Here is a 13,074-nt window from a genome sequence, read left to right on the forward strand (position 1 = left end):
AGATAAATCACTTGTGCAAGTCTTAGCGAAACAGGTAGTAACGCCTTGGCCCACTCATGCGCATGACGATGCCACTCTAATGTCCACACATCTATTTCCTTGTGGATATAAAACCCACCACTCCCGATTATTTGCGATGTCGTACCTATCTGTTTCTGGTGCCAAGACGGAGGGCCTGTGGTGTACACGTCCTAGTCGACTTTACAAAAAGATCTATTAAAACCTAGGACACTTTGAGTCTGTCTCATAAAGCGACAACATGACTTCCCTTCAGTCTCATCTTCCCATCAAATTGATTCGTGCCCTGTACGGTATCAGTCGCGAATGAAATCTTCAGATACGTGCTGGTGTCTTAGAAGCCAGTCTCAAAGAAGACTTACGATGGTTTACAGTGACAGCACGTAAATTACTGTAAGGCATCATTCACATTCCACATCAAACAGATGCAAAGTTGACTCAACTGGACCGCTCATCGCATCTAGGAGGTGTCATCATTCGCTCTTCTTAAAATGGGATCCGAATGCCCCCAAAGTTCCCCCCAAGAACAAAAACAAATTCCCGACGTACCCAGAAGAAGAAGAAAAGAGCAACGGTGTCAAGATCAAGTCGCAGCCACGGACAAGGTCCAAAGAGATGACCTCAGAAAAGTTTATATCCGCAACAGACGCACTTCTGCCAGCACGCAACCTTACATTCGCAAACCACGACCAGCAGCGACGGTGACCGCATCACCAGTAGCCTCAGGTTCTTCCACTTCTCCGTTGCTGGTGGTGCCCGCTAAGTCCGATATGACACCCGTTCTTCCTCATTTGGTGAAACAATGGAAATCCGTGTCTCGAAGAACTTCACCTCCAGCGGTGACACTCTCCGCCTCATTAGCAGCTTAGGCAGCTGTTCGCAAACTACCTGCCCACAAAATCAAAGTCCAAGAGAGATCGGGCATCCTAGAGAGTTTACTGGATTTAACAAAGCACGAACTGTCTCGATTTGCCCTTTGCGAACCCCTCCACGACGAATGATACCTGTCATCAAATCCATACGAAGTAAAGACAATCAGTGGCGACGCATTCCTGTATAAAACTGACCTGAGGCAAACACGGGGATGGGTGTTTTGGGCTCCTGAACTCCCAAAGATCCCCCAAGACGTGCAAACCGATACCACCATCTTTGTTCTCCTGTCCAAGATGTAAAAGTAAAAAAACAAGGACAGTCTCGTCATCCATACAAAACGCTCAGCCAAGCATCGACGTCACCCCGAGAAAAGACCCTATCTTACAACGAAAAGGAGAAGCAAGGAAAGAAAATTATGTTTAGGCATAGAACATAAGGTTAATCAATTTAAACAAAACCTTGAACAAAAACATATTTACGAACAAACATAAAAGGACGCGTGTCAAGTCATGGACTTCAGTGTATCTGTGTGTGTGTACTCACAGAAAACCTAAAGATGTCCCCTCTAAGAAGTGATCACCATCACCATCGTCGTTCTCCTGTCCAGAAAGGAAAAGGAAAAAGACAAGGACAGTCTTCTCATTCAAAATAAACGCTTAGCCATGCATCGACATCACCCACAGAAAAGATAAAGGCATCCAAAGAAAAAGAAGAGCAACCAAAGGGAAGGATTCTTTGGCGATTTTTGGAAACACATCGTCACCTTCTTGACGAAGTGATTGCCCCAGAAAAGGATAAAAGGGCGTGTGCCAAGACATCGACGTCAGTGTATTTTCAGTGTGTACCCTTGAACCAACCAATATCGATTCACCCCCCCCCCAACATCCTTCTTAATTTCCCGAAGGAAAGAAATGGAAAAAACTGTCTCCTTTTTTAGCCAAACCTGGGAATAAGTTGACAGTCATGTCTAAAGTTTCTCCACCCATTCGAGAAAAGCTCATTCAAACCGCCTCCAGTGGCGTCATAGATACCGTGATCAAATGTTGTCTGAATGTCTTGAAAGGCAGGATACCTCAGCTCTACATAACAAAAATGCTTAACCAAACACCAACCCGTTCTTCGCCAAATGGTCCAAATGAAAATCCCCATTCGTGAAAAGAAGACGAAGTTGGTTCAACGCGGAGGATTTTTACCCCCGTTAACACTTCTTGCCGAAGCACTAGTAGGACCCGCGTTGGGACACCTGGGAGGTATGTTACCCATGCTTCCGAGATAAAAAGGGTCAAGAAGATAAAAGGGACCTCTGGAGTTAAACGGTCTCAGATGTGACCATTGAAATTCGATGGAAAGACTTGGAGAGGAAACAAAAATGTGTCACCCCTGAGTACCATAATGTAGCTCGTTGCCTACTGATGAAATTTCCGGATAACAAAACGTTGGCAATTAAACTTTGTCCCAGATTGTTTGACGTTTTGGATGGGAATGTCAAGATGATAAAGCCAGGCGAGCCTCTACCATTCATCACCAGCAACTTGGATTTCGCAAATTACTTTAGATCCCATGTAGACCCGAACCTAGAACACAATTTGATTTTCTTTGCACTTTGATTTAGTGGAGTAAAACGTGGTGGGACACACCTCCGTGCCGTAGCAGCTTTACATTCCTTTCTAAGTGAAATCTGCACGACCACTGATGAGGAAGGTGGAGACACCTATCACGTTTACCTCGTATTTGTATATCTTCATTATTTACCAGTCAGTAAGTTGGATTTTGACACGGTCAACTCTGGGATAAAAGGAGATCTGGGACAAAATAGTTCATTCACCAAAGGGAAAGTCACACTGAAACTCCATTTTCGAAAACGATTATCTAACGACTCGTAAGTCAAGTATCCTGTGTAGCATGGAATCGCTCGACAGTGAAGACATGGTTCAGGAGATATGTTGAAACTGGTCTTTCGTTCGGTGCTTCCGTTTAGAAACGGATGGTTACACGAGGATTGCACGCCTTGAAAGATGACGTGTTTACGCAAGGCTAAGAATGTCTCCAAAATGTCATCATCGACAATCAAAACCCTAAAGTAGCTTTCTTGAGAGCAGGCATAAAGGTTTTGCTTCAAATGGGCAAATATATTTTGGGCCGACGACAAACTCCTATAAATGTCAATGACGCTACCTAGTCAGTCATTCCTGTTTTCTCGACGCCACAGCAAGGACAGTGCAGAAAAAGAAACGAAGACCCTCAGAGCTAGAAAGACCACAAAAAAAGAAATATCCCCGAGATTTAGACGATTTTGATTAATAAATAACAGAGAGAGAAAAATGAGTCTTGTGTCTGCTCCAAGTCGGAACTGGATCTGTTTGCCGTGCCACCCTACGATGATGACGATGCAAGAATCCTAATGGGTGGAATTTCATCCCGTCTCCTCTTTGACGGATTCAGCTTTCATCGAGTTTGAAATCAAAGAACAGCCCGAAGATTACATCGATCTGAATAGCAGATACTTACACCTGAAAATCAAAGTGATCAGAAGTGAATTTGTACATGAATAACAAACTAATCAGCAGTAGCATGGATACTTACCCTTACCGAGCTTAACTGGAAAATCTCTTGACGTACGGAAAAGAGGCCAAAAGCACTCATATGGATGCTTGCGTGGTATGAAAACCTGACACATCAGGCGAGGACAAGTTTGCTGACACAGTCCTGACAGCAGATGATGATCCTCACAGCGTAGGCTTTATCGACCATTGAAAAACAATCCTTCAAGAACGTAGTTTAGAACTGATGGATCGTTTTCATTTGGATATGATGTTTCTAGATAAGCATTTGCTAAACGGAGTGGGTATCCGCCTGAGACTGAAATCAGCTATACCGTTTTCCATTTGATGGCTCATGCCAATGAGTACAAAGGCATTATCCAACAAGCCATACTTTACATGCGTCCTGTGGAAGTGGGAAACGACATCAGTCACACTTTTAACATAGCGACTGCCAAGTATCGATACGACGCTTGGAAGTCAAACCTTTCACCATTGCCTCTGGACTCCGATCCAAGATCGAAGATCATTTGTTCCAAGGACAGTTACCCAAACGTTAAATAGCTCTACCCATCACTGTAAACGTCATCTTGAATTCCGAATTCGACAATACGATGGAAATCAACAGTTTAAGAGAAATCATTCTAGACCTTTAAAAGCTATGGAAGACACGTATCCCTCTGTCACTGATAGAGACTCTCTGGAATTGGAATGGGAGGATATCGTGAAAGTCTTTGAAGACAAATGAGCGTGGAGAACATATTGATGAGGTCTGGATGGCCAGAACAGAAACACAATTTAGTCTCTGTGTTGCCAAACACCTAATATCAGCTATTAACGTAGCCACCAGCAAACCAAACATCATATGCTTACAAGAAACCCTCTTGAATGAAAAAAGTAAGACTATCCCCAAAATAAATAGGTTTGACACAAAGTTTCTTAAGCGTAGGAGTAATGAAAAAAAGGAGGACTTGCCATACATGTTTACAACGATACTACAGATGCAGTGGAGATATAAACTAACATTAATTTAAATGAAAACTTAATTTGAATATCATAAATCAATATTAAAGTAGAACAAAACATATTATAATATATATGACCCTGGAAGAAATAATACAACGTCCACCCAAACGTACTAGGCGCTTTTCAAAGGTAAGGGTATAAATAGCATAACTTGTGGGGACTTTAATGCACACCACACTGAATGGGGTGATGCCATGTAGACACAAGAGGGAAAAGCATCGAAAAATACGCCAGAAAGATTCTACTTGTAATATTAAATAACGGCACACCCACCAGAATATACCCCATCCATGGAGAGCTGACACCTATTGATTTAACACTCGCAACCCCAAACATCCACTTATCACGGACTGGGAAGTGCTACAACAAAGCTCACTTGGCAGTGACCACTTCCCGCTATGTATAATCATATACATACAAAGTCCAAAAAGTAACCATACAGAAATGGAAAACAAAGCAACCCAATGAGGACCTCTTCCAACAAGCCTTGGGCAAGATACAACAAGAAGAACTTCAAAGTAACGATGCAAATTAATACTGTCACAACATAACCCGGGCTTTAAATGAAGCGGCAAACAACAGTATACCTAAAATAAGCGGGAAATCCAACGACAATAGTATACCATGGTGGACAGACAATTCCCGCATAGCCATCAAGGAAAAAAAAGAAAGCCCTCAGCCGTTTTAAACACACAAACTAGCTTCGGACTTTATATAAGCAAAAAGAAAACAACACAAGAACAGTAATAAAGGAAGCAAAAACTGATTCATGTCGAACATACTGCTCCAAACTCAACCATCATACTAACTCAAGAGAAGTCTGGACAAAAGTCAAAGCCATGAAAGGGATGGTCCCGGCAACATCATCAAAAATATCAGGTAAAAGAAAGAATAAGGCAACGAGATCATGAACGTCAGGTAGAGTTAGCAAAAGCTAGAAAAGTAGAACACGATTCTGCCTCTAGCAAGCTAAAGAGCCCTAAATTACCCCCTTTTGACGATGAAACAGATAACATGGATATTTATCTTCATCGGTTTGAGCGGTACGCCGAGAACCAGAAGTGGAGTCGAAATGGCTGGCACTGCATCTCAGTGCTTTATTAAAAGTTAAGGCACTGGATGTGTGCTCACGGCTTCCCAGAGACGACGTGTTCAATTACGACGTCCTGAAGTAAGTACTTTAAAAAGGTACGAGCTGACTGAACAGGGTTTCCGTAAAAAGTTCAGATATAGCAAGCCCGAGAAGGGAGAAACCTTTGGCCAGTTTATCGTTAGAATAGCGAACTATTTTCAGAGGTGGATTGAATGCGGCAAAGCGGCGATAACGTTTGACGGGTTCACTGATTTCTTGCTCAGAGATTAATTGTTGAACACAGTTGGTCGGGAACGAAGTCAGTTTCTGAAAGAGAACGTCTTCTCAATCGTACAGTATATGGCTAAGCAGGCCGATTTCTTTGCCGGGGGAACCCAGAACGTGGTTTCAAAAGATTTTAAGTCTAGAAACCAGTCTACGAGATCGATGCCTTCGAGAGCTAATGAAATCAGCTGAGGAAAGCAAGTAGATCAATGAGGAAGCCAGGTCGTCAGGGTGTACAATGTTACTTATGCAATAAATGGTATCATATTCAAATAAAATGTCCTAAAAGGAAGGGACCTACACATAAGGTAGCCGTGGATATACAGAGTAAAGGTACGTCTGCTAGTCTTACGCAGGTAGAACCTGGTATTCATTCACGTGGCACGTGTCTTTTCCCCGAAGCGCGAGTACCAACCGCGAAAGGTTTCGTGAAGTAACAAGAATTCGTAGCATTACGTGACACTGGTTGCACGGATGTAGTGATCAAACGTGGTCTCGTGCAGGATAACCAAATGCTGGAGTGGGAGTCCCCATGTATGCTACTCGATCAGACTATCGGTCGCATCCCCGTAACACGGATCACGGTAGAAAAACCTTTCCTAACCGGAACTGTTGATGCCCTTTGCATGGAAAACCGTATTTACGATCTGACGATCGGTAATGTTGAAGGTTTCCGTCCTCCAACCATGGCAGATTTCTGGACACCTTTGGACCAGGCAGTCGGAACGCGAGCGCAAACCCGGCGAGAGAAAAACGCGCTTCAGAAATTAAAAGTCTCTGAATAGATCTCTGGAATTTCGCGTGAGGAGTTCAAACTAGAGCAAGAACGCGACGAATCAATCAAAACTGTTGTCGAGAAAATCGCGCCGGACGCAAGTAAACACTGCAAGGGTGAGAAAAGCTCGAGATTCGTTTGGAGGAACGATCTAATTAATAGGGAGTTTACCACTCCGGAGGGTTGGACAGTTGGAGGCCCGATGCGGATACTACACGAACTTTGGACAGGTGAAGTCGCGAACGAAGAAATAAAATCTACCTACCAGTACGTGTTAGATCTGAGAGAGAAACTAGAGTGTACATCCCTGATGGTACGTGATGAACTAATTAAATCAGGACACAAATATGCCAAGTATTATAACCGCGGAGCGCGAAAGAGGACATTCGTTGCAGGAGATCAGGTGCAACTGCTTCTTCCTGCTTGCACAAACAAGTTACTAGTTCAGTGGAAAGGTCTCTACAAAGTTAAAGAGGTCAAGGGTGACATGAATTATAAAATTTATATGAACGGTAAGTTAAGGACATTCCATATTAACACGCTTAAGTTGTACATCAAGAGACAGAGCGACAATGTAGAAAAAGGGGTCTTAAATGTCGCTTGTATGTCAGTCATCGACGATGACGCAGTCTACTCAGAAATCGAGGTTTCCCTCGAGTGTCCCATGGGTGTTGCGAGGGAACGGGTAGACCAAGTCAATGTGAGTGCGGAGTTGACCAAAGATCAGCGTCAAGAAATTGACGCGATCTTGGATAAATACTCGGACGTATTCACCGACAGGCCAAGGTTGTACAAAGCTGTCAGACCTCTCAATTCAACTGAATACGTCTGATCCCAATAGAATCAAAAGTTATCCTGTACCCTACAATGTACGAGTTGCTGTGGACGAAGAGGTGAGTAAAATATTAGATTTAAGGGTGATTGAACCCTCTAAATCGCCATATTCTTCTCACGTAGCGCTAGTCACAAATAAAGACGGGAAGAAACAATTCTGTATCGACTTCCGACAGCTAAATGAAATCACAGTGTTCGATGCAAAACCAATGCCAGATATGGAGGGTCTATTTGCGATATTATTGGGCAAGTGATGGATTTCCAAATTGGATATGTCCAAGGGATATTGGCAGGTTCCCATTGTTGAAGAGTCTCGTGCAATGACAGCATTTGCGACCAAGAAAGGATTATTTCAGTTCAAGGTAATGCCATTCGGGTTAGTAGGTGCCAGTGCCACGTGTTGTCCCTTGATGCGCAAGTTGATAAAGGGTTTAGCAAGCGTTGATAGCTTTGTAGATGACATGCTCATTTAAACGGATACTTGGAGTGTGCACGTGTCCGTCTTGACGACGCTCTTCGATAGACACCGCAGAGCGAACCTCAACAGTGAGACCCACTAAATGCGGTATTAGTTATAGATTTAGATTGTTTGGGTCACAGGGTCAGTTGTTCGGGACAGTTGAAACCTCACCCCAAGCAAGTGAAAGCGGTTAGAAACGCACCAAAGCCAGACAACAAGACGCAAGTTCGTTCATTTCTAGGTCTAGTAGGATTTTATAGAATATTTATACCAAACTGTGCAGCCATTGCCACCCCACTGTCTGATCTAACAAAAAAGGGGCAGCCAAACAGAGTAGAGTTGGGTCTGCCACAAGATAGAGCTTTTTTTGTGCACTGAAAGAGAAACTAATCAGTGTACCCATATTAAAATTGCCAGATGTTAGCAAACCCTTTATTTTAAGAACAGATGCCTCTGATACTGAGATGGGAGCAGTTTTACTGCAAGAGCAAGATAACAATAAGTTCCCCGTAACTTATTCAAGTAGGAAATTGCTACCCAGGGAGAAAACTATTCCGTCACTGAGAAGAGTGTTTGGCCGTAGTGTGGGGAATTGGGAAGTATCATGCGTATATTTTTGGGAGAGATTTCGTTCTCGAGACTGATCACCAATACCTATTGTATTTAAACAAAACCATGGTCGCTAACGCTCGGTTGATGCGTAGGGCTCTGACACTAAAACGTTATCGCATCCGTGTTGAGGCAATAAGAGGAGTTGAAAATGTAGGAACAGACTACTTGAGTAGGGCATGATTGGAAATTTAGATACAGTTGTATCCAGTCTATCACATCAAGATTAGAAATGATTTTATTTTACTCATATTTAGTGATTGCGCAAAATGTGTCCATTTTATTTATTTATTCTTTTTTGGGGGGGACGTAGAGTCACGGAATAAGGCAAGAAAAAAAATTGGTTTTGCATTAAACGATGACAATGTATATTTGATTTTTGCCGACGCGTACAGCCTTAACTAGAGTAGCTTGTTTTATTACCTTGAGATATAGTTCCTAAATGAGCACATCTCGCTGCAAGTCGCTCGTAACGTGATGCCCATGTTTCTCGACATGCACGGGTACTTCACCCCTGGGTCTTGAACGTCTTGTCTTTTTATAGTATAAATAGTAAGATTTTATTGCTATCTGTACATTATCGCTTGGATCTTGTCACTGAGTGTCAGTTTTGAACCGTAAAACTACAGCCATAGGGGTAAGTTATAACTGTTAAATAATTTTGATTTACTTTTATATTTATGCTTTTCAGTGTGTTCGTGACATAATTATTTTACTATTATCGTAAATTTGATAAAACTTCTATAGAAAATATAACCACGTTTAACAGACAATTCGCTGTTAAAATTTATTCCTTTTCACGTGTAGGACTCGGGAGTAGAATGTCACACGTCGAGTGCGGGTTTAATGTTTGGGTTTTTTGTTTTGTTTGTATAAACCATTAGGAACATTGATATAATGTAATGCAATATAGGCATTTGTTGAGTTGATATGTATCCATTTCATATACATGTATTTGACTATTTTGAGTATTTTATGAGATAGCGTATTTCGTATTATACGCTACCAGTTTCGTCTATTTGTAGCTGAAACTGGTGGGGGGAGGTGTAGTTTGAGGCAGACTGAAACTGGTGGAGGGTGAAGTGTTGTTGAACCAGGCTGAAACTGGTGGAAGGCGTTGTTACGCCAGACGGAAATAGGTGGGAGGCGTTGCTGCGCCAAACTGAAACTGGAGGGATACTAGTTGAGCCAGACGAAACTGGTGGAGAGTGGAAAGTGGCACTGTAATATTTTATGTTGGAAAGTTGAACTAGAGTGCACCCGGCAATGGTTGGAACTGACATTTTGTTTTGTCATATTTATATATAGCCTATCGGTTATATGAACCGACGTCATCATTATCATTGGAATTTCAGCATTGTGTCGTCATAATCTCAATCCTTGTCATTATCATTATATACATATATACAGATATTTCTTTCTTTTGTTAATGTGTGTGTAGGGTGCGTGCGAGAGTAGGATATTACATATATTGTCATTTGTTTGTTTTATGCCATCATCTTTTCATACAATACACAAGTCTCGTCATTCAAACACTTTGTGTTTGTATTCATTTAAGCCTAAACCTACTCGATTTAAATTCTTTTACAAAGGGTAGCTGACCAACAAAATATGCTCATTCTCTACAAATCATTAATCAGGGCTAAACTGGACTACGGTTGCCAAGTGTATGACTCGGCAGACAATGACCTGGTTAAGAAACTGGACAGCATACAATATAATGCGCTTAAACTATGTACAGGGACTCTACCTAACAGCTCACTCGAGGAGCTACACATAATGATGGGAGATCTACCGCTGTACCTCAGACGAGAAGAGCACATGTTGAGATATGCTACCAGAAACTCAGTATATCAAGACACCAACCCATCCAAAATAATTAAAAAGTGCAACATTCCGTTCAGGCATAAACGAGCTCTAAACCACACAGCAGGTAGTAAAATACATATACTCTGATGAAATTCAGCTATTCAGGATTCAAGCAGAACAATACAAAATCAGCGATCATTCCACTTGGAAAAATTGCACGCCCAAAATAAACCTGTCTGCCTAGAACTTAGGATTGAAACTACAAAAACCACTAAAAATACTAACATAAATCCAGAAATTCAGCGAAGAAACTTACTCTGGATTTCTTACAATCCACACTGACGGATCTAAATCGAAAGAACTAAACAGAACTGCTGCTGCAATAGTGGTGCCGCAACAATAAGTTGAATTTGGTGCAAGACTCCCGGATGGCTGCTCCATCTACACCGCAAAATTCTGGGCAATAAATGAAGCCCTCAAATGGATTAAGACCCAAAATCACAGCCAGTACGTCATTATAACAGCCTCTCTAAGCATATTCAAATTCTTAGCGACTTGAACGTCAAAAAAGTAGAGCAAATATGCTATAAAACGCTATGTTATCCATCATGGAGATGGAAGATAAACAACACACCATCGAATTCCTATGGGTACCTTCTCACATCAATCTGATTGGCACCGATAAAGCTGACCGATGGGCGAAATACAATCTCCAGAACAATGCAGCATAACCACTTAACTACAGAGTGTATGAGATATATGGCCAGATAAGAAGCACAAAAAAACAAAGAAAAAAAAGAAATGGCATCAGTTCTGGGACAACACCAACAAGGCAGACACTTATACCAACTGTTAAAAGAGGCCACATTCGTAATCAAGACGCCTAACATACTGAAAATCGTGGACATCCGAATTATCAATAGGATCAAAACAAGAAATATTTTACTTCGAAACAGCTTTGCGAAACATCTCAGGAAAGAATTGAACCAAACTACTAACTGTCCACATTGCCCTGCTGCAGAAACACTGGACCACGTATGCAACACCTGTCTCAGATACCATAATCAACGAGTCAGTTTCCGAGATTACCAAAAGAACATTAAATACCCTCCAACATACCATGAATATGTGGACAAGGTATGCAACAAAAAATAGATACCACATACATGAACATAATAAGGTATCTCAAACACATTAACAAACATGGTAACATATAAATACACCCACAGGTAATTGTAATAACAATTATTAGAAGGGCTAAAGCAGTAAGGTAAGGCTGTTAACTGAAGCACAAGCTCACGGTTGTTGTTGTTGTTGTTGCTTTGTGTGTGTGTGTGAGTGTGTGTGCGTGTGTGTGTGTGTGTGTGAGTGTGTGTGTGTGTGTGTGTGTGTTTCGCATGTAGGCATGCATCTAACACAATACTAACCATGATGGTCTGAGAAAAACAACACATATTCCCATAACTATATATACATATTAAGGCGGCAAACCTCCGCAATCGGGCTCAGATACACACGACAACAAGAGTGGTAAGATATCAATAAACACAAAATATTCTTAGGCCCCAAATATCTTAAGACTATAAGGTGACCTTAGCCCAGTCTTCAGGCCCCACATACAAGGCGGAACTAACTAAGAAGCAACAACACAATCCCCAATTATTAATGACATGTAAATCCAACACTGATACTCAGACGAAATATACAGTATTTATACAACAAAAAGGGGCACAATCTACCTTCCAAATTCAATATAGCTATTAAACAAAGAATCCTGGCGATAAAGACCAGTCGCAAACATCAAGATCTAAAGCAATGGAAGTCGAGTCGAAGCCAACCAGCAAACTCTGGCAAAAGAGCCAAACACAACAACAGCACACTTTGAACTTTTCATAGATTGGACTTGTGTTTAAAATTCATGTATTATTTTTGGATCTAATTCGCAATACCGTAAGTTCTTTTTTCTCATTTTTTCGCTTTGTATTCAAGGGAAATAAATTATGTTAAACTCTATGAAGCTTGTTGTCTTCACTCTTTCCTGTTACTTATTTTAAGAGCATAGACTTGCAACACCCACATGATGCGATCGATGATGTCGTTAACTCAGAAGACTGTTTTGGTTTACCCCCGGTAACGGACCAACTGTCTTTAGGGAATATAGAGGCTCTCGAGAGATCCTTCTGCAGACTGTGAGGGATGCGCCTGCGTGGTCGCTTCGTGACCTGTATAAGAGAATTGTGCAGCCGGAAATATTTCGTGATCGTCAACTGGAAGCCACGAGTTACATGTGTTCCCTTTTTAATCAATGATTCAGTATTACTATATGAGAGAAGATCAACAATTCGAAAATGCTATAAACGTGAAAATCAATAATACACATATCCTATTTATTGATGAAAGAGTGTTCATATTTTTGTACAAATTCGTATCTTTGATCACGCATGGTGACAGAATAAGGCCTTATCAATAGTTGTGTATGGATCCTATACGTTGATTCCTTAGATGACAGAATAAGGCCTTGTTCACTGTTGTGTATGGATCCTATATGTTGATTTCATAGGTGACAGAATAAGGTCTTGTTCATAGTTGTGTATGGATTCTATACGCTGATTCAATAAGTGACAGAATAAGGCCTTGTTCATAGCTGTGTATAAATCCTATACGTTGATTCCATAGGTGATGGATCATACATTTTACATACTTGTGTTTAAATTCTGACCATTGATCATCCCTGGTGATGGATCCATATATCATATATCAATCATGTTTGGTT

The 13,074-nt window shown here is 41.4% G+C and overlaps 1 long non-coding RNA gene across 1 annotated transcript; it reads left to right on the forward strand.

Moving 5' to 3' along the window:
- Positions 1-8,990: 8,990 nt before the first annotated feature.
- Positions 8,991-12,314, forward strand: LOC149802475 (uncharacterized). Its single transcript, XR_016419916.1, has 2 exons — positions 8,991-9,129; positions 9,518-12,314. It is a non-coding gene; the product is annotated as an uncharacterized LOC149802475 (long non-coding RNA).
- Positions 12,315-13,074: the final 760 nt, after the last annotated feature.

This window comes from Sinohyriopsis cumingii, chromosome 3, assembly GCF_028554795.1.
Source record: "Sinohyriopsis cumingii isolate HCF-2022 chromosome 3, ASM2855479v2, whole genome shotgun sequence".
Classification (NCBI taxonomy): domain Eukaryota; kingdom Metazoa; phylum Mollusca; class Bivalvia; order Unionida; family Unionidae; genus Sinohyriopsis; species Sinohyriopsis cumingii.